The sequence below is a fragment of the Phascolarctos cinereus genome, unplaced genomic scaffold, assembly GCF_003287225.1.
Source record: "Phascolarctos cinereus isolate Bilbo 61053 unplaced genomic scaffold, phaCin_HiC Scaffold_726;HRSCAF=1367, whole genome shotgun sequence".
Lineage (NCBI taxonomy): Eukaryota > Metazoa > Chordata > Mammalia > Diprotodontia > Phascolarctidae > Phascolarctos > Phascolarctos cinereus.
The window spans coordinates 322,110,530-322,135,837 of NW_027556098.1; the positions used below are offsets into that span (position 1 = coordinate 322,110,530).

General features: G+C 41.3%; 1 long non-coding RNA gene across 1 annotated transcript in view; it reads right to left on the reverse strand.

The window, feature by feature from the left end:
* The window catches only part of LOC110198127 (uncharacterized), a 241,806-nt gene that overhangs the window by 108,584 nt on the left and 107,914 nt on the right, over positions 1–25,308 (reverse strand). The window contains exon 2 of the long non-coding RNA XR_002321658.2: positions 4,015–4,124. This is a non-coding gene — a long non-coding RNA (uncharacterized LOC110198127). The remainder of the gene's footprint in view (positions 1–4,014; positions 4,125–25,308) is intronic.

Genomic DNA, 25,308 nt, shown 5'->3' on the forward strand with positions numbered 1-25,308 from the left:
CATAATGCTTATTATGTTACAGACACTTTGCTAAGCACTTTACAATTATTATCTCATTTGAACCTTGCAAGGGAGGTGCTATTATTATCCCTATTTTACAGATGAAGAAACTGAGACACAGGGTAAGTGACTTACCCAGGGTCACATAGTTAGTAAGTGTCTGAGACCATATTTGAACTCTGGTATTTCTGATTCCAAGCCTAGCCCTTTACCTGTTGAACCAAATGTAAGGACATAGCTCTAAGGATAAAGTACTAAATATCAGAAAAGGAAGACTTTGGTTGAAATCTTGCCTCTGACACTAACTTGGCTGTATGACCACTAACAAGTGATTTTACCACTGAAGACCCAAATTTTGTCATCTATAAAATGGGGATAATCAAACCTATAGTAGCTGCCTACCTATTATGAGGCTGAAATGAGGTAATGTATATAAAACATTTCACCTATCTTAATGCATTGTATAACTATAAGTTGTTATTATTATTATTTCTGCTATTAATAAGCACCTCAAATACCACTTCAAGCGTTGCAGCCTAGCCTTAGGTTGCTTGGAAAGCTGGTGGGCCCAGATCAAGCCCCACCTTCTCCAGGGAGCCTTTCACGAGAACCTCAGCCCACACTGATCTCTCCTTCCTTGGTATTCCTATGGCCCTGGTTGTCTGTAGCACATAAAATCACTTGTTTCTTGAGAGCAGACGGATTGTCTTCTGTTTTTCCTGTATTCCCCAGTATAACCCTGAGCGCACATTAAAGATTCAAAAAATTCTTGTTGGTTGATGGAAAAGAAGACCCTGATCAATCTGAAACTCCCTATAGTCCCTCGTCGCTGGCCCACATGTACTGCATGTTCAATAAAACTGCCGACCCTATGGAGCAGATGTCAATGCCTCTCCTTATCAGAACTCCATGAGCAGAAAAGTCTTTCTTCTGGGACCTGGGTTTGAGAAAAAAAAAAAATTCTGCCTCTGGAATGTACCTCGATAACACGCTGACTTTCATGGTAGTAAAGATAGTAAAGAGACAGAAAAGATAAAGTAGACGGGAAACTGGACTGGGAGTCAACAAGGTCCGGGTTCAAATCCTGTCTCAGACACTGGCTGTGGTCCTGGGTGACTTAACCTATCTGTACCTCGATTTCTTCCTCTGTAAAATGATGGGGTTTGGACTCCATCACCTTAAAGGTCCCTTCCAGCTCTTAATCTGTGATACTGTGATATGATTCCTTGTTCTCTAGGCTCCGGTCAAACTAGACTTCTTTCAGGCCCTGGTCTAAACCTACATCACGTTTGCTTTTGCTCAGGGCTCTCCCATTCCTGCCATGGATTCCCACCTATCTCTCACTGACTACTGTGATCCTTTCCTTTCTTCAGCATTAGTTCAACTACAAGTCTTCATTAATTCTCCCCTGATCATCCCCTAGCCGAGAGTGATCTCCCCCACCTCTTGTTACTGCGAACAATTTAAATCAAATAACAGAACTTCAGGGTTGGAAGGGACTTCTATGCACAGCTACTCCATGCCATACCTGAACCGGAATCCCCACCACAACATTCCCGACAAGTGGCCATGCTGCCTTCACTTAAAGACAACAGGCAAATGGGGAACCTGATGTTTCTATACTACATACATAAGGTACCCTATGACATTTTGCTATGGTTCTAGTTAGGAAACTTTATTCTTTTCTTTCTTAAATCTTCTTTCCTTAAACTACCATAGGTTGTGCCTAGTTTTGCCCTTTGGGGCTGAGCTGAACAAATGTAATTTTTCTTCCACTTAAGAGCTCTTAAAAAAACTTGAAGAGAACTATGCCGCCCCCGCCTCAATGGACCACTAGGTGACAGGGCCTGGAGTCAGGAAGATTTATCTTCCGGAGTTCAAATCTGGCCCCAGGTATTTACTAGCTATGTGATCCTGGGCAAGTCACTTAATCCTGTTTGCCTCAGTTTCCTCATCTGTAAAATGAGCTGGAGAAGGAAATGCCAAACCTCTTCCAGCATCTTTGCCCCAAATGGGTCATGAAGAGCTGAACAACAATAATCTGCCCCAATCCTCTTATCTACGCTAAATAACTTTAGTTCTTTCACAACTATTACTCAAGTGGCACGGCATCCAGGCACTTTAACATTCCCATTGCCTTCCTATCAGAGCATTCCAGTTTATCAAATATTTTTGGCACATAATTTCATTGGTCTGGGTAATTCTAGCATAGAAATTCACTCTACCAATGCTGACTGGTGACATTTCAGTATCTTATTAAATTAGAGAGTGGCTAAGAGACACTCCAGTTAAGGGACTTTCTCATGATCTCAAAGTTAGGCAGGACTGGAACGCAGATCTTCCCAATTCTAAGGCTGGCCTTTCGGTCAGCACAAGTAAGTCCATAAGCATTGTTAGGCACCTATTATGTGTGCTAAGCATTGTGCTACACAGTAGAGACACAAAGAAAAGCAAAAAATAGTTTTTGCTCTCAAGGAGCTCACTGTCACATAGGGGTGATGATATTCCAACAGCTATATACAAAGAAGATATAGACAAGCCAAACTGGAGTTCATATGCTCAGGCACTCAGAAATTAATACAATAGTCCAGATGTTGTTTGCCTAAAGGAGAGTACAGTAGAATTATCATTACCCTTCTTCTAGACACCAGGCCTTTATTAATCCCAGATTCTGTCTAGAGGCAGCTAGGTGGTACAAAAGATAGCGCACTAGGCCTGGAGTCAGGAAGACCTGAGTTCAAATCTGACCTCACACATGTATTAGATGTGTGACTCTGGGCAAGTCACTTAGCCTGTGTCTGCCTCAGTTTCCTTAACTGTGAAATGGGGATAATAACAGCATTTATTTCCTAGGGCTGTCATGAGGATCAATATAATATTTGTAAAGCTCATAGCACTGTGTCTGGCACAAAGTAGGTGCTTAATAAATGCTTGTTTCCTTCCTCATTATATTTTTAGCTAACACATAACATTGACTCCTATTCAGCTCAGAAACTAATAAATATCTAGACATTCTTCCCCAATCCTGACCTGTGAAGTTGATTTTTTAATCCCATATGTAGGACTTTACATTTATGCCTATTGCATTGTATCTTATTAAACCCATCTAACTGCTCTAGTCTGCCTAGATAGGTTAGGATCTTGATTCTATAACTGAATTCAATTCAAGAAGCATTTATCCAGTGCCTCCTGTGTGCCAGGTATTATGCTAGGAACTACAGACAAAAATGAAAACAGTCATTGACCTCAAGATGCTTATATTCTACTGGGGGAAATGACAAATATAAGGATAAGTAATATACATACATGCATATATGTATGTATATATGTATATACATATATATGTGTATATATCTATATCTATTTGTATAAGAAATATGAAGTCATTAATGGGCTAGGAAGAGAAATAGCATTGCAGAAGGATCAAGAAAAAGAACCAGACAAGTTAGCTTCCACGTCCATGTCACATCTATAGACTTAACAAGCATGATACACAAGTTATTGATAAAAATGGTGAATAGCAAGAACCCAAAGAAGGATCCCTGACATACTCCATTCCTCCCTCCATGTAGACATACAGAATCTGATTACTCTTCCTTGCATTGTCTCTGGCTTCTAGACCTTTTCTTGCTCTTAACTATGTCAAATCAGTGAATCTCTACCTTAGACTCTGATGTACTTGCTCTGAGGCCATCAGCTTGTGGTTGACCTTTACATCCACCCAGTGTTTCTATAAGTCCAGGCTCCCCACCGATTAGCCCAAACCCATAGCCACTCATGTCTCTGGATGGCAGTGAGGACATTCTGAATGGAGGGGGGATACTTGTAATGAAGTTCCTTTACAGCAAACATCACTAGGGAGATTCACCATTATGGACGTGGGGGAGTGATTTTGCTCACACCTGAGAATTACAGCAATCAAATCCCAAGTCAGGATTCAACAAGGCCACCAACTAGACTCCAAGAAATGAGGACAATACACAGTAACAGAAGCTTTATCCAAAGATGACCAACCTTGCTCCATGACAGCGGGTTCCAAAGAATTAGCAATGTCCTTGGGCTCTGCAGTCCTCTTTCCAATGCCATCTGACCGTGCTTTGTTTATGAATAGGTTGGGAACTTTTCTGGAGAAAACAGAGAATACAAAGAATGCTTGAAAGTGACATAAGGAAGTCTTCCTTCTCTATTAATTTCTCCCTATTCAAGAAAACCAGTCAGAAACTTGGTCCCATCTCTCTCTTGCTTCCATAATGGATAGCTCATTCATTCAATTAAACAAACACTTAACAAGCACCTACTGTGTGTTCTGTACTTTTATACAATAAATAAAACCGCAGAAGGGTGGGAGTAGGATGGCATGAATCCAGGGAAGGAAAAGCATTTATGAGCAGGATAAAGAGGCAACTAAACTCTGATTCAGAAGACTCAGGCTCAAATCCCAGATCTTGCCAATTACTACGTGACTATAGGCAAATTGCTTAACCTCCTTGAGCCTCAATTTCCTCATGTGTAAAATGGGGATCATAATACTAGCACATTCATTACATTTTATTAACTTTATAAGTGTGAGTCATGATAATCATAATGGTAGCAGTAATAATTTTATGTGACTGTAGGAAAATCAATCACTTTGGGCCTTGGTATCATTATCTTAAAAAATGGGCATAATTATGTCATCTGTATGTACCAAGCTCATCAAATGATCCTAAACCCAGCATCATCGTATCCCCAAGCCTACTCCCTTGCCGTTACTTTGCTATTTCCGTTCATAGTAGCACCAACCTCCCAGTCACTCAAGCTTCTAACCTTAGTCATTCTTGATGCTCCCACCTCCCTCATCCCACACACCCAACCAATTACCAAGTGCTGTTAATTCTACCCCTGTCATTTCCCTTGTATCTGTCTCTTCTTTTCCACCCCCACTGAAGCTCTCTTAGTTCAGACATTCACCTGCTTGGCCCTGCACCCTGGGACTAGCCTCCTAACCTGATGTCTTACCTCCACTGTCTCTCCTGTCTTTGCCAAGTCCCTTATGAGTGCATTGCTCTGATGGGTATCATATTCCTTCCTTTCTCAGTGGGTGGGGGAAGGGTGGAGGGAAGGAATTTGGAATGGAAAATAAATATAAAATGAAAAAAATTATTGCTCTGATCATGCCACTCATCTCCTTAAAACCTTCAAGTGATTTTCCAATGCATACTGAATAAAGTATATACTCTTGATCATGCCTTTCAAAGCCCTCTGTAATCTAGACTGAACTAAATGTAAAGTTCTACATTTGAACTAAAAGGGAACCAACTGAATAAGTACAAGATGAAAAGAAGTACTGCAAGGCAGCAGATCATTAGAAAAATATCTCAGGGTTTTAGCATACTGTGTGCCCAATATGGGGGCAGCGAGGCAGCACAGTAGATAGAGTGGTATGCATGGAGTCAGGAAGATTCATCCTTCTAAGTTAAAAATCTTATCTCAGACACGAGCTGTGAGACCCTGGGCAAGTCGTTTAACTCTGTTTGCCTCAGTTTCCTCATCTGTCAAATGAGCTGAAGAAGGAAATGGCAAGCCACTCCAGCATCTTTGCCAAGAGAACCCCAAATGGGGTCACAAAAAGGTGGACACGACTGAAAACAACTGAACAACAACAAATGCCTAATATAACACGTATTGGGGTGTATGCCATATGACAGTCAAAAAGTGGATACAATCCCAGGCTATATGAAGAGGGGGCAAGTGTCCAAGGCTGGGCTCTGCTCCAGTCAGACCCTATCTGGAGTGCTGTAACGGTTCTGGATACCACAGTTTAAGAAGGACACTAATACATTGGGGAGAATTCAGAGGAGGGAAACAAGGATGGTGAAGGCCTCCGATTTATGCCATAGGAGGATGAACTGAAGAACTGGAGATGTTTACCCACAGCGAATGTTTAGAAATGTTTGCTGAAGTAAAGGAAAAAAATATTTCCATAGTGTTTTAGAGATTAGAAAGTGCTTTCCTGATGACAACCGTGGTCCTTCTCAACTCTTGATGCTGTAGTCATATGATGTTTAGAAGAGGAAATGTTACATTTGCTTCCACCAAGGCCTAACATCTCAGGCCCCCTTCCCTATGGCAACACCCAAGGAAGAAGAAGGCCTCTAATTTGAAAAAGGATTAATCTACTGCTTATACATTACTAGGGGAGTGAAAAAAGAGAGTCTCAAGACATGGATTTGACTCCCAACTCCAATATTTACTAGATGTGTGACCACAGGCAAGTTATTTTACTTCCATTTCCGTTCCCTTATCTCTAAAATGGGTACAATAAAACATGTACTATCAGAGAAGTGATATTTGGAATGCATCTTCTCTAACAATCCAGTACCAGAGAAATGGGAACAAATATTACTGTTTTTGTCAATTCCTGAAAAAAGAAAGTCTTCAGACAGAGAAAGTGTTGCTGGTTAGACATTATGGGACCACAGAACAAAGGATGAATAACACGACCCCATGCATGAGGAATGACTAGGTTCAGGTGTCACCTTGGATGCTTACCATCTGTCTGACCTTGGGCAAATTGCTTAATTTCTCTGGTCCTAAAGCATTTCCTCATATGTAAAGTCTGGCCTAGTTGGCCTCTAAGGTCCCTTCTAACTCAAGATCTATGATCCTATGAATGTCTTATTCTCTCATTGTGTCCTCTTTTCCATCTCTGTCTCCTACCTGGTTGCTCTGTGCTTCTGCCTGGGCCTCATCTGACCTAACCACTGAGCCACATGAGCTGAGCACTGATTTCTAAATTTTGCATGTGGTGACAAATGCAAAGCCCACGTAAGCCACTCAGGGAAATTTCAATACAAACAATAGTGGTAATCATGGTGCCACCCAGACATCCTTAAAGAAACACACCAGACATAGCTCCTGGTCCTTTCTGTCCTTTCACTAATGTTTCTGTGTCTTCAAGACCTTATCAGCCCTAAAGATATCCTCTGCTACTCTGGGGCTTGGGGCATTCTCTCATGGGCCAGATACTCCTCATTCCTGAAAGCTGGCAATCTGCTTCAAGTTGCTGCAGCATCCAGAGCTAGGAATCTTCCTTCCTGGAAAGGTTTGTAAAGAACGTAATCAAGAATCCACTCCAGGAAGAGTGTTCAGAATCACTTCTCCCCTGCAGCCACTTCACTCCTTCCATGTACCCCATAGAAACAGAGATTCTTAGAGCTGTAGGGGACCTCAAGACTCCGAGGGTTAGAACAGAACACAGAATATCTGCATTGTCTATCAACAAGTGTCTCTCACACAACTAGCTTTTGTTAAGCACTTTACTGCGTACCGGGCACTGTGTTCAGTGTCGGAAATGCAAAGGAAGGCAAAAATTGTTCCTATCTTCAAGGAGGTGCTACGTAAATGCTATATAAATTTATTTATATAGCACCTACTATGTGCTGGTCACTGTGCTAAGTACTTTTTATAAATATTATTTCATTTGATCCCCACAATAGCCCTGGCAGATAGATGCTATTGTTATCCCCATTTTACAGTTATGGAAATGGAGGCAAATGAAGGCTAAGTGACTTGCCAGGGTCACAGTTATTATCTGAGGTCGAATTTGAACTCAGGTCTTCCTGAATTCAGGCCTAGTGCTCTATCCACTGTGCCACCAGCTGTCTCCACAAAGGTGACAACATATAAATAAGCAGTAATATAGCATATAGTATACATATTATACATATAAATATATAATATGTCTATGTATAATATAGACAGCATATAGACAACACATAAATAGTAATGTAGAATGTATTATACATATGCAAACAAATGTATAATATACATATAACATAGACAATATTTAATAAGTAGTAACAGAATTTATATACATATTATACATACAAATATGTAATATACATATGCATAATCCATAGATAGATAGATAGATAGATAGATAGAATGGAAGGTAAATTCAGAGGAAAGGCACAATAAATTATATTTTAGAAACTGCCTGGTGCAAACCGTCTGGAGGGTGATATACAGATATTGGCATTGGTTTGGGCATGGGCTAGGGAACAAGTCAGTCAAAACAAAAGCCCTATAAATAATTAATAATTAACAATTTCTGCCTGAGTACATGGAGGGATTTCCTAACAATTAGAAATGTCCCAAATGAAATAGGTTGCTTAGGAATGCAGCCAGCTCGTGTCACTGCAGCTGATGGGAGCTGTCCAGTGGAGGCTGGCCAGCCACTTGTCAGGCATATTGCAGAGAGGATACCTGCTGGCCTGTACCACAGAGATTCTGTGATTCTGTAAGTCATGAGCTGACAAAGCTGAAAGAAACCTTGAAAGTTATAGGATCACAGATCTAGAGTTGGAAAGGACCTCAGAAGCCTTCCAGTTCATACCTCTAATTTGCCAGCTGGGGAAACTGAGGACCAGAATTACCAAATTTGTGAGTTGGAAGGGAGACCCCAGAGGTCATCTCATCCAACTGCGTGTGAAGGGAATCCCTATTATAACATAGCTGACAAGTAGTGGTCCAGCCTCCAGATGAAGATGTATAGAAGTGAAATAATTTGACCAAGGTCATCCAGGGAGCAAACATTATAGACAAGCTTTGAACCCTGGACTGTGAAGCCAGTGTTCTTACCACTGTTCAAAACTTTCATTTCACAGAAGAGAAAACTGAGGTTCAGAGACGGAAGATGAGACTTGTCCAAGGTCTCACAACTAGTCCCTGGCAGAGAGGTGAGATTAGAATCTGGATCTCATGAACCTTAGCCCAGTGTTCTTTGTATTACCAATAATCAATCAAAAAATATTTATTAAGTTGCTGCTATGTGTCAGGCACAATGCTAAACAGTAGTGATACCAAAAAAATAATAAACAAATAAAAATCCAGTGCCTGTCCTTAATAAATTTATAATCTAACCAAAAACCCCAATAATTATGGCTGAAAGAAAAGTTGACTGGAAAAGAGTACTGCAATAAAATTTGTTGTAACAATGGGCTAACTGATAGAGATTGACACACTTGATATGATAGGGGCTATTTATTGGTTCAGGTTTTTGGTCAGGAGGGAACAGTCAGGAGGGAAGCCACCTTTTGTGGCTTCCAAAGCATTACCAACACTGGGTTTATCTTAGCCTACTCTTTCTACCAATAAATAGAGGTAAGGCAAGCCTTTCTTACCCATCAAACCATGAGAATCACAAACCATGGTACCAAAGGCCCCTTTCTAGAGGTAACGAGGTATAGGACAAGCATGTATTGAATATCTGTGTTCACTATGTCCTCATTCTGGTATTGCCACTAATACGCTAACAGAGTTTATAGATGTATGAATTTCTCTTTTTTTCCTACTACTACTTTGCTATGTGATCTTGGGCAAGTCAGTTTACAGAGGCACACATGGACTCCTATTTCCTCATGAACAAAATGAGGGGTCAGAATAGACATAGCTCACTTTCGGCTCTGACATTCTATACGCTCCAGTCTAATATTCTATATAGTTTCTTTTTCACTCTTACAATTCTTTCTAGCTCTTAGTAGTCCATGTTCTATGTTCTATAATCCTATGCTCTAGGCCTGCAGGGGTGGGGAACCTGCAGCCTCAAAGCCACATGTGGCCCTCTAGGTCCTGAAGTGTGGCCCTTTGACTGAATCCACACTTCACAGAACAAATTTCCTTAATAAAAGGATTTGTTCTGTAAAACTTGGATTCCGTCAAAGGGTTGCACTCCAGGACCTAGAAGGCCTTGAGGCCACAGGTTCCCCACTCCTGCCTAAGGTCTCTTCTGCTATCATGTCTCATGTGCTAAGGTTCTTTTCAGGTATAACATTCTATGTCCTAAAGTCCCTCACGGTTTTAGTGTTGTAAGTTCTAAGTTCCTTCCCAACTCTGGCGTTTTAAGATCCCTCTCAGATCTGACACTTTATATTCCAAGGTTTCTCCCAGCTCTGCTATTCTATACTCCCTGCTCAAATATAATAGAGTCAACGGCCTCTACTAGTCCAGTGATTCTTTGTGCTCTTCTTTAAGGCTGCCAACCTAGCACCAATACCTCCGACACTTCGGAAAATGAAGACTGGCTACCAGGGAATCTCTGACTTGCTCAGGGACCCGGCTTTCCCACTGTAAAACAGTCTAGAGGTGCTCTTGTGATGTTGTCCAGTTGTCCAAACACTCTATGTAGTTACACCTCTTTAAGAGGCCTGCTGAAGGCACTAGCACAATGCTTTTTTGTTGGGCAACCTCAGGGCTCTCAATGCAGCACAGGAAAAATCAATGAAAGCCTCTGAGGTAAATAGCCCAACTTGCTTAAGTCCCTTGAACACATATTTACCCAATACATAGGTGTGGTTCCCAAGGAGCCATTAAAATCTAGTAGAAGGTGAGTAATCCTTATAAAAATAAAACCTGAGTGTGAAATACTTTTTTTTTCATCTGTATTTCTTACAATTCTTTGCTGTGTATGTGATCAGTCATCTTTCAGTCCTGTCTGACTCTTTGTGACCTCATTTGGGGTTTTCTAGGTGAAGATACTGGAGTGGTCTGTCATTTCCTTCTCCAGATCATTTTACAGATGAGAAAACTGAGGCAAACTGGATGAAGTGACTTGCCCAGGGTCACACAGCTAGTAAATGTCTGAGGCCAAGATCTGAAGTCAGGAAGATGAGTCTTCTTGACTCCAAGCCCAGTGCTCTATCCATTGTGCCACCTAGCTGTTGTATGTCCTTCTTATTCCATCACATGAAATGATAAACACATGTAAAGACCTGTGCATGCACTATACATGCCCCCTCCCAAACACAGGAATGGGGGTGAAAATTAGAAGTGATGACCCCAAAGGTCCCTGACTAAGCTAAGATTCCACGGTGGAAACAGAAAGAGGACGAGTTTTGGAGTCAGCTGACATCCCAGCTTTGCCATCTATTGGTTGAGGTAAATCATTAAATCACATAATCTTAGAGTGTGAAGAGACCCCAGAGGGCATCTAGTCCAAACTTTAACTACACTGGAATCCCCCCTACAACACAGCATTCAAGTGATCATCCAGAATCTGCAAAGAGCTCTAGGGGGAAAGAACTCACTACCTACTAAGGCATTTCACCTTTCTGTGCCTCAGTTTCCTTCTCTGAAGAATGAGAAAAGTTGTACTTGATTGAGAGACTGGAAGTCTGGTGAAGCCTATGGACCCTTCCTCAGAATCATGCTTTTAAATGCATAAAAATAGATAGTATTACAAAGGAAACCAATTATACTGAAATATAGTCATCACATTTTTTTAAAAGTTCATCTTCCCCAGTTTTAGAACTAGATCTTTAGATGATCTCCAAGAACCCTTTCAGTTCAAACATTCTACATGTGCACCCACATAGCTAACTAAAAGCCCGCACCCACAGACATACACTTACTTACATACTAACATACACCCATAAGCACACACAGAAAATAATGCTATTTGACCAATTTTTGTAATTAGTCAAATAAATTAAACCAGGGAGAAAGTATTGGTTGTGATCCCTGGTTCATGTGCCCCATCCTGATTTCTGGCCTTTGCCCTCAAGTCTATTTCCAAGTTGGGTATATTGTCAGCTTCTCTTTCGTTGCTTTTGAATTTAGAGCGCATCTAGGTGGATGTCATCATTTTGCAGGTATGGAGACTGAGGCCCCAACAGATGGAGGAATCTGCCCAAGGACATATGCAAACAGAACCAGGTCTTGAACCTGGACCCCCTGAATTCCCATCCAGAATACCTTCCTTATACTTCATCCCAGCTAGGGTCTCTACCCACTTTCCTGTTCACAAAATAATGAATCCTTGGCCTCTCCTCAAATGCTCATTTTACTACAGTTGTCACAATACCAGGAACATTTCACACATAGAGTAAGGCAGACTCTGTATGAGGTCAACACACCAACGTTACCAATCAACACATGACTGTGTGGCTTGAAAAGCACTTTACATACATTATCTCACTTGAGCCTTCCAACAACTCAACAAATTAGGCACTATTAGTATAAGTATCCCCACTTTACAGATGGGAAAACTGAAGCTGAGGGAGGTTGTTACTTCACCATGGTCTTATAACTAGCATGAGTTAGAGGTGAGATAGGAACCCAATTTGATCTCAAATTAGCATTTATAAAGTATCTACTGTGTAAGATGTGGGGAATACAAAAACAATCCCATCACTTTAGCATGCTTTCCTCAAAGACATTATAACCAAGGCCTGGCAGATCACAGTAAAACTCCATAGTAATTAGAGCCTGTCTCTGGGGATGTCAATCCTCTCTACCTTCTATATGGTAAAGAGGGGAAGGAAATCCAACTGGATAACTTTATTCCCTAAGCCAAACAGAAGACAGCGACTTAGATGGCCTGGGTGATTTTGCTAAAATTAAAGAAATATTAGCTCAGGTGCTCTGACCCAGCCCAGAGCTGCTCACCCCCACCCCCCAGAGACCATGGGTGCCACTGCAGCCCTACCACACACTGGGGGAATGGCTGTCTATACCCCTATTTCTTCCATTTTCCTGAATATGCCACAAACGTGAAGCAAACTGACATAAATAATCCTTCTCTCTACCTCCTCCTTCATCTTGAGCACTAGGTGAGGAAGTTGCAGGGCAGGTGAGGCAGGTATGTGGAAGAGGGAAAAGGAAAACTCTGGGAAGGGCAAAATCAGTATAATCATAAAAATACCATATAGATGTAAATCAATTGCTTCATTAAGGAGACCACATTTCAGCTTTTAGAGTCAACATTTTTTGGCTGCTCAGGACTGTATCTCTCCTGTGCAACATTCATGGTATCAGAGAGAGCTGGAAGAGATTGTAGACCTCATCTAGTCAGATCTCCTCTTTTTTTTCTGTGAGACAATTGGGGTTAAGTGACTTGCCCAGAGTCACACAGCTAGTGAGTGTTATGTGTCTGAGGCCGGATTTGAACTCAGGTCCTCCTGACTCCAGGGCCGGTGCTCTCCACTGTGCCACCTAACTGCTCCCCTCATTTTCTAGATGAGGAAACTGAGGCCCAGAGAAATGAAAAAATGACTTGCCCAAGACCCCACAGGTAGGAAGTGAGTAGAAGAGCTAGGATTTAAATCCAGGGCCTCTGACCTCAAAGCCAGTGCTTGTTCTACTACTCCAATGCTGTACATTTTTGTTCCTACCTGGGAAGGAGGGGAGAGAAGAGTACTAGAATTGGAGTCAGAGAACTGGGTTAAAATCTAGGCTCTGCCACTTCTTATCAGATTCTTCATCTATCATATGAGTGGGTTAGACTAGATGGCCTCCAGAATGACCCTTCAGTTCTTTATCTGTGATCCTGATATATAACTTAGGTGCAAATCCTGAGTACCTCTAATTAATGTGGGTAGCCTCTATGTAGCATCCCAGAACAATGAATTTATACCTCTCAAATGAACTGTTTTTTCTAATCTTACCACAAATCAGCCCCAATTCAATATAAGTTTACTGGAAACATCTTTTTCAATGGCTTTCCCAAGCTGCAGTTTGGTGGGCCTACCATGATAAAGCAAGAATTGGCTATTATCCCCCAGCCTTCTCTCACTTCTACCAGCACAGAGCTGCTATAGAGAATGCAGAGGAGAGGATGCCAAAACAATGCAACAAGCAGTCGTTTTGTCAGTAGATTGAGAAGAGGACAGCAAGCCATCCTCGTCACAGGACACTCATAGGGTGGATTTGTTTTGTTTTGGAGTTTTGTTTTGTTTTTTGGTCTGTTTTAGCCAAGCCCCAGGAACCTGAGCAATGGACACAGAAATCTGAGAAGGCTGCTTATGAGTACAAAGGCATCTGCACAGACCATTTAGAATTTCAACTACGAAGCTGAGTGTTCCCAAGATCTTGTTGCTAAGCACCCCAAGGTTCATTGTTTCAGGGAGGACAACATGGTTGAAACTGACTCAGGAATAGAAGCATTGAACTTGAAGCCTAACAATGGGGATTCTGAAACAACCATCCTAAGGTTCCTGGGTTGGGAAGATGAAGTATTTTGGTTTTAGGTAATCCATGACTCTTAAAAATCAATTTGTGATTTTTAGAATTGACACGGGACTTAAAAAATGATCCATCATTTTTGTTTTGAATTGATTTGTGACTTTTCCAAAGTTGATTTGTGACTCGAAAAAACAGCTTCTCCTATTTTCTTTATCCTAACAAAGATATTCTAACTTATTACAATTTATTTTATATACTTGGCAGTCATGGAGCTCATCTTTTCCTCTGATAGATAGAACAGACAACAGGCTTTAGTTTTCTCCTGGGGCACTGATCCCACTCAAGAAGACACTGATTTGGCATTCAAGTTAGCTTAAAAAAAGGCTAAACTTTGATGATCCCCAAAATTTAAGGAGATTAAAAACCCTTTCAGGAGAAAGGATTTAGGTGGGAAAGATGCTGATTTTTGTAGTTAATAAAGGGTGTAGGTCTGCCACTCCAGCTCAGTGTCCTTGGGCTAGTCACACATTCTCACTGATCCTTAGATGATCTCTTAATTCTCTTCCTTAATTCTCTTCCAACTCTAACATTCATGTTGTTCCAAGCTATATATGTAAAGCACTTTGAAAAACCCATACAATTGCACATTAGAATGATGAAGACAAGAGATGGTGATGATAACCTAAGGTTACTCATGCCTCCCACCCCCAGCTCTAACATTCCATGCTCTAAGGTCCCTTCTAACTCTGGCAACCTCTGAGTCAGTGAAATGCATCAGCTTGATAAATCTGAATAAAAATAATCCTTAAATCAGTTTCAAGACCCATGGATTAGTCCACTGGACTAGGAGGTTGGACTAGATGACCCATAAGGCTCCTAACAATCTAGAATTCTATGCATTTATGTAAATATCAGATGACTATACAGCTGTGTAAGTTAGATAGAAGGAGGAGTGGAGAGGGAGATACATGAGAAGGAAAGAGATAAGGAATGAAGGAAGAAAGAAGAGAGGAGGAAAGAATAGAAGGAGGAAGAAAGGGAGGGAAGGAGGGAGGGAGGAAAGAAGGAAGGAAGAAAGGAAGGAAAGGGGGAAGGAAGGAAGGGAGAGAGGGAGGGAGGGAAGAAGGAAGGAAAGGAGGAAAGGTTAGAAGGAGGAAGGCAGGAAGGAAGGGAGGAAAGAAGGAAGGAAGACAGGGAAGAAGGAAGGGAGAAGGAGAGGGAGAAAGAAAGGAAAGTAAATAACTCAGAAGCAAGTATGAAGTGCGAAAACTGTGGTACGAGTCTGTTAGAGGTTCATCTAGGTTAAATATTCAGATATTAAATAATATTAATAATAATGTTATGAATATTAAATATTCAGATCATTAAGTCATGGAAGTGGTAGAACTAGAGCCCTCATTTCCTATGTTATTCTCCCACCATCATTCCAAAGGCAGAAGGCATGGTGAAGAATAGGGATGCTGGTGGTCACAGAATTATACAACTTTAAATCTAGAAGAAACCCTGGTGATCATCTAGACCAATCTCCATCTTTTTACTGATGGAAAACTGAAGCCAGGGGTGAAAGAGTTACCTATTTAAGAGTACACAGAGAATTAGGGCCATAAGTCACTCTAGAACTGACTTGAAAATACAGAGTGGGGTTGATGCATACATCACTATGAAAAAATGACAAACATTCCACTTAGAGTTTAAGGATCTGTGTTCTAGCTCTACCTTCGGAGCTTATGTGTGACCCCGGGCACATCATCTCCCATCTCTGGGTCTCAAAGAAAGAAAGCTATAATGATTTGGACAAAGGTCCTTTCCATTTCTGACAGTCTCTGTCCTAATGTCCCTTTTGGCTCTAACATTCTATGTTCTATGGTCTAGCCTTCACTGTTCTAAGGTACTTTCGAGTTGGGATAATCTACATTCTAAGATCCCTTTTAACATTCTATGTTCTATGTTTTAACATTAAATGTGATAAGGTCCTTTCTATTTCTGACATTTCATGTTATGAATGTTTGAGAGGGGTGCTACCTGAATATTCTACTTTTTAAAGGCCCTTTCCAGCTGTTCTACACACCTTCCAATAGTACCCAAGAATTTCACCATGTAGAAAAGGAGAGAGAAGAATTATTCGAAAATGAGGCTAATGATCCTCCCTTATCAAGATTAGGTATCTGGAGAACCAGATAGACCAATTCCTACCACAATGAAGAAATTACATTTTTCCATCCTGGTTTAGGGTGTTACTTTAAGTATGAAAGGAAGAGGAGAACCCCATGAAAGGCTTCTCATTAGCACGTAAAGTGAGATTATAGAGAAATAACTCACCCTGTCAGGATGTTAAGTGCCCATATTTCCAATCTGAGGCAATTAACTGCCCAACATGGTCAATTATAGGCTAATAATGCCAGACCCTTCAAGTCTCCTGATGGAATTAAGGCCTTGGGACTAAAGAGAAAGGCATAGCCATAAAACTTGATGCAAGTGGAGAGGTGGTGGGGGTAGAGCATTCCTGAGTCCATTTGCAAGATAGATTTTTTCAAAAACTTTTCTCTCTGATGACTGGAAGAAGCAGATTATTTCTTTTTAATTACAGCAGCTGCAGCTGTTGCTTCCAGACTTGAAGAGGAATCTGATTTTAAAAAAAAAAAGTGAAACATGGCTCTCACCTTCCAACACACACATATAATCACACACACACACATAAAATGTCATAAAATGGAAAGTGCTGTCTCAAAGAGGTAGTGAGCTCCTTGTTACTAGAGATCTTCAAATGAAAGCTGGATAATTACTGGATCACAGTGATAGAATTGGAAGGGACCTTAGAGATAATCTAGGCCAACCCCCTTCCTTACCCCCCTCCCATTTTACATTTGAGAGAAAATGAGTCATGGTAGGATTAAATCACATCAGTAGTAGAGATGAGATTTCAATCCAAGTCTCCAAATCTTGGTCTTTTTTTTTTTTCAGTGAAACATGACTTGTCGGTTCTGTTGTAGACAGGATTCATGTTTCAGATGGGAACTGAACTATATGACCTTTGATTTGGACTCTCAAGTAACTCCACCCTTTTGAGAAAGCCTCAGTAATTGGCTGCGAAAAATGGGGGCAATGAAAGGGGTTCAGATACATGGTGGGAAACATCCTCCTTTTTCTCCCCCAGGACCCTGCCCCTCCTTTTCCGTCATTAACTATAAAGCCCAGCGTGTGAGACGCGTAGCCTAATGGAATGTCTAGTGCTGAGCAGCTGTACATTTTTAATGCAAACGGGGGAAAATAAAGGCGGCATATGGCTTTATGTAATCTTCCTATGAATTTTTAACGGGTGTCCTCATTCATGTCGGCCCGGAAGAGCTTTTTTACGGGCCTTTGGTGGGAACAACCAGGAAGCCTGAAGCCCGCCGCAGTGAGCGCAGGTGGGATACCTCTGCAGCAGGGAGAAAGGGCTCACACACATTAGATTTCTGCTCAACCTAAGAAAAATCTTCAGGGGAGAGGCTTAGTTTTTCATTGCCTTCCATGATCTCATGGCCTTGGCAGCGGGTGCCTTAACAAATGGGCAGATCCCCTATGAAAATCACACATTCAAGAGCCAAACCTTTAAAGGGTTGTCTGCATTCATTCATTCACCTATTAGTTCATTTAATAAATGTTTATTAACTATCTATTATTATATGTAGAATTGGGTCCTGGATGTTGCAAAGACACATGCAGTTTATTTAAAAAATAGTAACTGTCCTAAGTCTACAGTCTGTAGAATAAAATAAATATTCTATCTATATACTGCAGTGGGGCAGCTAGGTAGCACAGTAGATAGAGTGCCCGGCCTGGAGCCAGGAAGACTCATCTCCCTAAGTTCAAATCTGGCCTCAGACACTTACTAGCTGTGTGACCCTGGGCAAGTCACTTAACCCTGTTTGCTTTAGTTTCCTCATCTGTAAAATGAGAAAGAAATGGCAAACCACTCCAGTTTTTCTGCCAAGAAAACCTCAAACAGGGTCATGAAGAGTCAGACGTGACTGAAAAGAGACACAACAACAAATACATTATAGTGTGTGTATATACATATCTATGTCTATATATAGATATACACACATATACATACATGTATATAAACACATACACACATATACACATACATATATACATACAAATGTATATTTATATAGTATACATCTATGTGTGTATACATATAGATGTGTGTATACATATAGATGTGTGTGTGTGTGTATATATATATATATATATATATATATATATATATATATATAGAGAGAGAGAGAGAGAGAGAGAGAGAGAGAGAGAGAGAGAGTATATAAGCACACTATGATACTTCATGATATGCTATTCAAGAGGGATGATCAATGCGCTTTAAGAAATTGGGGGAGGTGGAGCATTTCTGACAATGGATCAAAGAAGGCTTCTTGAAGGAGGTAACATCTGAATGGTACCCACCTTGATTTTTCTACACTTTCCTTTAACTCCTCTAAAGTTTATGGATCTTTGAAAAAATAACTATGAATATAAAAAAATGCCTGTAGAGTTATTAAACCCTTGACCAGCAATACCATTGCTAGGTTTATAGCCTAAAGACATCAGAGAAAGAGAAAAAGGTCCTGTATGTACAAAAACATTTATGGTGGCTCTTTTTGTGGTGGCAAAGAATTGGAAACTAAGTGATGTCCGTCAGTTGAGGAATGGATAATCAAATTATGGTTTATCAATATAATAGACTATTTGATTTTGCAGAAAGAGTTGATGAAGGGTATGGTTTCAGAGAAATCTGAGAAAATTTCTATGAACCGATGCAGTGTGAAGTGAGCAGAACCATCTTGTACTAGAACACCACTATGGAACTAAACTTCCTTGAAGACGTAAGAATTCAGATCGATGCAATCATCAACAATTGGGGAGGACTACTTTCCACCTCCTGACACACAGGTGATGAGCTAAATATGCAGAATGAGACACATTTTGGACATGAACAATGTGGGAATTTGTTTGGTTTGACTATGTATATTTATTTTTAGGGTTTTTTTCCCCCATTGGAGGGTGGAAGAGAAAATAAATACTTGTGAAATGAAAAAAGAAAAATCTTGTTAACAGAAAACCCCCAACAAAACACAAGTAGCTATGCGTAAGACCTACAGCTCATGTTCATGTCTGTAGAACATTTTGTGTGCGTGTTCTGTCTCTTCTGATTCTCTCAACAGATCTGTTGAAGGAAGGAGAGGTTATTACACCCATTTGGCGGTAAGGATATTGAGGCTGAGTAAGAGGTGCAGGACCTTACCTATGGTCAGGTAATAGAAGGCAATAGAAGAACTGTGGGGGAAGGGAGGAGAGAAATCAGATCCATTGACTCTCACTCAGTTAAAATCATCTTGGATGCAGTACTCAAAGCCAGAACACCCTGCTGGCTGAATCTGTTTGTAACTCAGATTCCACGACTGGTAAATGAGCTCAGTATACCATGATCACTGGGCAGGCACAACTGTGACAGTTAACTAGTAATGACAATACCTAATGCACATTTATACAACACATTTAAATTTACTTTCAAATCAGATTTGAAAACTGCCTCTGCTCTTTTTTTTTCTTTTAAACATGTAAAACCTTGACCAAGGTGTTTCCTTTCTACGTTCCTCCATTCCTCATCTGTAGAAGGAGGATGTTAGACTGGTTGGTCTCTAAATGTCCTTGCAGTGCTCATTCCTATGAGCCTATAAACAATGTGAAATAAGGGACATGAGTATTATTTCATTCACTTTACAGATGAACAAAGGCCCATGGAGAGGAGATGAATCGTGAACCAGTAAATGGCAGAACCAGAATTTGAATCTGAGGGGTCTCCTGAATCCAGCTGCAGTGCTCTCTCACTTTCCTGTGATGAGTATTTCCATATCAGTTGATTCAAAAGTTGAATATTAAAAATACAGTTATCCCTTCCACATCACAGGTGTTAGGGGTACGGTGCCACCCTCTGCCCCAATCTAGAAAATCCATTTAAAATTTTTGGCCTTCTCTTCATACCAGAGGAGAAGTCTGAATTATTATGGTATTAAAAGATAAAATATGATGATATTATAAAATGCTATACATATATTTTATGCATTTCTGAGTTTCTAGACTTTTTCTGTGTTGTTTGCTGGCCTTTGCATGTCATCTGCAACTTCTGCAAAACTCTCCCCAAATTTCCATTTAATTTCTTATTCTGACCCAAGATATATTGAAACTGTGATGGGGAAAGTCGCAATGTGGAAGGGATAACTGTAGAGCTATTTAAACATTTTTTTAAAAAACTAATCAGAGAATCCAGATGGAGATATCATACAGAATTTGGTACATATTACATATTGTATATGAAGTCCACCATATAGTATATGTATCTTTGTTCTGGAGTCACAAGGCCTAAGTTCTGGGATCCTGAATTTTATCACTTACAAACTCCACGACCTCTTTATTCCCTATAATATGTTATCTGTATACTTGCTGTATCCCTCCCCAGTAAAATGGCAGCTCCTTGAGAACAGGGACTGCTCCACTTTCCCCCAGCATCTATTCTGGGGCCTTACTAAGAACAGGGTCTTAAGAAACATCCAATTGAATTGAACTGAAATTAATTGAATTAGAGTGCATTGGCCTGTACCATACTGAATGCACAAAATGAAGCACCCACCCCCTGCCTTGCCTCCTTCCTGAGGCTACTGTGAGGATTACACGGGCTAAAGCACTCTATAAAGCAGTTTGCAAAATGTAAAGTGTGGTATCAACCTAAGAGTTTATCATTACAATTTTTCTATTTCTACTCTTCGAGTTAGTGTATTCCATCTGCCCCAACTGATGGCCCTTCAGACTGGAAGACGAGCATCACCTTCTTCCTTCCTCACAAGCCTTCTCTTCTGACTGAACAGACTCAGTTCCTTCAAATGATTTTCATGAGCCATAGTTTCAAAGCCCTGACCCTTCTTAGCAAGCCCTGGTCTGCCAGGGTTTCTCACTCCTCAGCATCCCAGACTCAGAGTTGGGAGGGATCTCAGAGGGCATTCATAGTTGTGAACAGGGGTTCTTGACCTGGGCTCTGTGAACTTAGTATTATTTTTAGTCTTTGATAAAGGTATTGCAATCTAATTGGCTTTCTTTGTATTCTTACACATTTTATTTTATAAATTTGAAAACGTCATTCCGAGAAGGGGTCCCTTGGCTCCATTAGACAGCCAAAGAGGTCCATTACACATGCGCTTACACACACACACACACACACACACACACACACACACACACACACACACAGAGTTAAGAATTCCCTTTGTAGAGGAAACCTTTCTATAATATCCCTGACAAATGGCCAGTTAGCCTTCGCTTAGTCATCTGTCTTCACTGATGAGGAACTCTGTGATTTGCAGCAGGGACAAGGACAATGGGACTCCCTCTATCTGAGCTCTCTCTTGTCAGGGCCACACATTCTGGGAGGCCTTGAATATACCTGGATGAATAGTTTAGATTTTGTCCAGTAAGAACTATAGGAACATGGATGGTTTCTGAGCAAGGAAATCTGAATTTCAACAGAAAAACTTTTCTTCCTGGTTATAAGAGCCACATTTCTATTGGTCTCTAATATTTATATATGATTTTCTTCATTGTAACCCTGTGAGGAAGCCAGTGTAAAGTACTATTAGTCCCAAAGTACAGATGAAGAAACCGAAGGTCAGAGAGGTGAAAAGCCTTGTTCATGGACACAGAGCTACTCAGTGTTTGAGCTGTAATGAGAACTGAGGTCTTTAGATTCCAGATCTAGAATTCTTCCAATTATACTACACTGTTTATCCTAGTTATAGTACAAATCCCTAGTGCTCTCCTTCTTCCTCTCTCTTCCCCTCCCCTTCTTTCTTCTTCTTTCCCTCCCCCTCCCTCTCTCTTGGCTTCTCCCTTCTCCTAGCTCAGAGCATTGGGGTAAGTAAGAATAAAAAAAAAAAGCTGGGAGGGTAAGGGAGAGGGGAGCGCCTGTTAGCAGGTTTTAAGTATCTGAAAGGGTATCTTGTGGAAGATGAGTTATACTTACCCTATTTGACTCACGACTAAAAGTAATAGGTGGGAACTGGAAAGAAAAAAAAAACTTTAGACTTGTCATAAGGAAAAAAAAATGCTAACAATTAGAGCCATCCAGAAGTGAAGGGCTGCCTTGGGTAGTAGTGGGTGGGTTTCTCTTAAATGGAGATCTTTGAGCAAAGGATGGGTGAACATTAGTTCTGCTAGGTGACATAGTGGATAGAACTCTGGGCTCAGGAAGACCCGAGTTCAAATCCAGCCTTGGATACTTATTAGCTGTGCAACCGTAGGCAAGTCACTTAACAGCTGTTTGCCTCAGTTTTCTTAATTGTAAAATGGGGATAATTATACAGTACCTACCTTACAAGGTTGTTGTGAGGATCAAAGGAAATGATATTTGTAAAAACTATTTAACACAATGTCTGACACACAGAAGATATTACATAAATGTTTATTTCCCCCTTACTCCTCCCTTCCCCACTAGTTGAATGTTTTAGCAGAATTTGTTTGGGTGTGGTCCCCGAGTTCCCTTTTAATTCTGTGATCTGTGAAGCTAGAGAAGTCTGATTATATTGGCAGTTGTACTGAAGGGTATTTAAAGACAGACAGACAGCGGGCAGAGCAAGCATGGGTTAGGCACTGACTATTTGTCAGGCACTCTGCTAAGAGCAGGGGATACAAAAATAAGCAAAAAAGGGACTGCCTGCCATCAGAGAACTGCCATTCTAGCAGGGGAAGAAAATACACACGGTGGAACTGGAAGGAGGCAGGGAGCTGGCGGCCAGGGTCATCGGTGGGGGAAATGGTTGCAAAAGAAACTGCAGCAAGCACAGGGAAGCTGGGTTCCGGCCTTGGCTCTCCTCTCCTTGCACCGTCAGTGTCACTGGTGGAGGTATGTGTCACAGCGTCTGTGTTACTCGGGGACAACAGCTCAGGATGCCTCAGAGCCCACGCATAGCAAATGCGCTCAATAGCTGTGATCAGATTCAGCCCCAAAGAGCCCTTTATAAATGGTATGAATGGTTTGATTTTTACTCTCCCCCCCCTCCTCCTCCCTGTCTCTTCTCGCTTTCCCTCAATAGAACTAAAATGCATCACTGGGGTCACAGGTTAGGGATAGGGACTAGATCTATGATTTTATTTCACCTCCCAGATAAGGAAGCTCACCCTGTGCAGGTCACAAAGATGCCCAGAGCAGTGAGAAGGTAAGTGACTCACCCAGGGTCGCACACAGCCAGTATGTATGAGAGGCAGGACTTGAATCTAGGTCTTCCTGGCTCTAAGGCTAGCTCTTCCCCCCCTACCTCAAGCCATGCTGTCTCTGTTGGGCATCCTAAGGGACATAGAGCTTATGAGCAACTAACCTCATGAATGAGCAAGAGCTAACAACATGCCCAGAGCTCAAGTGGATGGCATAAATTAAAGGAGAGAAGAGGAACTCACAAGGTATATCTGAGGGACCAATAGGTTCCAGAGGAGAGAGTGAGGCTGGTGACTTTGCACAGCCCTTCCTCACTTAAATCCAATTCACTTGCATGCCATGGTACCACCTCCCTGATGTCATGGTCCTCTTCGAGAGCAAAGGACAAACACCACCACCACCACCAACAGGTCAATCTACTTGCTGTGTTGTTGTGTAATAAAAAGAACGTCAGATTAGGAGTCAAAGGTCACGGGGTTCAAATTCTGGCTCTGCTACTTCCTCCCCATGTGACTGTGGGCACCTCTGCCTCCCCTTATGGAAAACATGTGGGCTGTACATGATCGATCTCTAAGGTCATTCTCAATCTAGATCCTTCAATCCTACGATGCCTCTGGCTTTCTGTTTTCTCATATGTAACACGGAAATAATGATGTTCACACCACGTACCTTACGAGATAATCATGAGAAAAATGTCTGCAAACCTGAAAACACCATACAACAGTAACATGATTATTGGTCTGGTTTGGAGGATTGTGGGCAACCAGATATGGTAGAAGGTTGGGCTGAACTGGATGGCTTAGGTTTAGTCAACTTGAAAGCAGTGTGCTCTCTAGCTCTCTCTCTCTCTCTCTCTCTCTCTCTCTCTCTCTCTCTCTCTCTCTCTCTCTCTGTCTCTCTGTCTGTCTCTCTGTCTGTCTGTCTCTCTGTCTCCCCCTCTCCCCTTCTCTCTCTTTATCTCTCTCTCTGTCTCTGTCTCTCTCTCTCCCCCTCTCCCCTTCTCTCTCTCTCTCTCTCTCTCTCTCTCTCTCTCTCTCCTCTCTCTCACACACACACACACACACACACACACACACCCCACTTTTAAATCCTGGATTGGGAACTTCCCAAAGGTACCATAGTTAATGTTTCATCCATTTGTCTTTGATTAACCATTAGAAGAGCTGTAGGTGGCAGCTGCCCCTTCATTATCTCCCTCCACTAGGCATCTCAAGAACATAGGATGTATCAAACAAGATGAATATTTCTAAGCCCATTCCAAAGCGAGGGGGGGAAGAACCCCACAAAACTGTTTCTAGCATTAACTAAGTACATGCCATGACATCCACTAAAATAGAAATCCATTTGCAAGATCACTGATCTAGAGCGCGAAGGAACCTCAGAGGTCACTTAGTCCAATTTCCTCATTTTACAGACAAGGAAACGGAGGCCCAGAGGGGATAAGTGCCTTTCCTGCTCTACAGAGAGAAAAACAAATTCTTTCTTAGTTCTGGTTCTTGCATTCTAGCAGAGCCCAGGTGAACATGGTGAGCCCAGACAAACATGTTTGAATTTAAAATGTGAAGACATGTTACTAGTCTTTGGTCAGGTTTGCAGATACTTTTCTCATAACTGTCCCTTAAGGTAGGCCATATGCACATTATTATTTCCATGTTACAGATGAAAAAAAAGGAGAGCCAGAACCATTATTGGGTTGTAGGATATAAACTGGGAAAGACCTTAGAAATTATCTTGTATAACTCACTATTCAACTTAGAACCCCAAGGAGACGGGAGTGTCCGGCATGACATAGAGCTGGAGGCCAGGGTGAACAGTGTCCCCAAGATTGGGACAGAAACACAGTAACAAACAAACCATTCCTTTTTAAGTAATATTAACTTTAAAGGATGCTAGAATCTTGCAGGTGAAAAGATCTTAGGAGCCATGTATTCCTACCTGAATTAGAATCCTCTTTAAAATATCCCCAGCAGCCTCTACTTGACCATCAGGGGCAGGGTCCTCACTGCCTCCCACAGAAGCCTAATCCATGCTAGAGGGCTCTGCTTTAGAAAGACAGTCCTCATTTTGAACTGAAATCTGAACTTTCTAGGTGCATAAGGGTGAGGGTAGATGGGCCTTAGAGATCA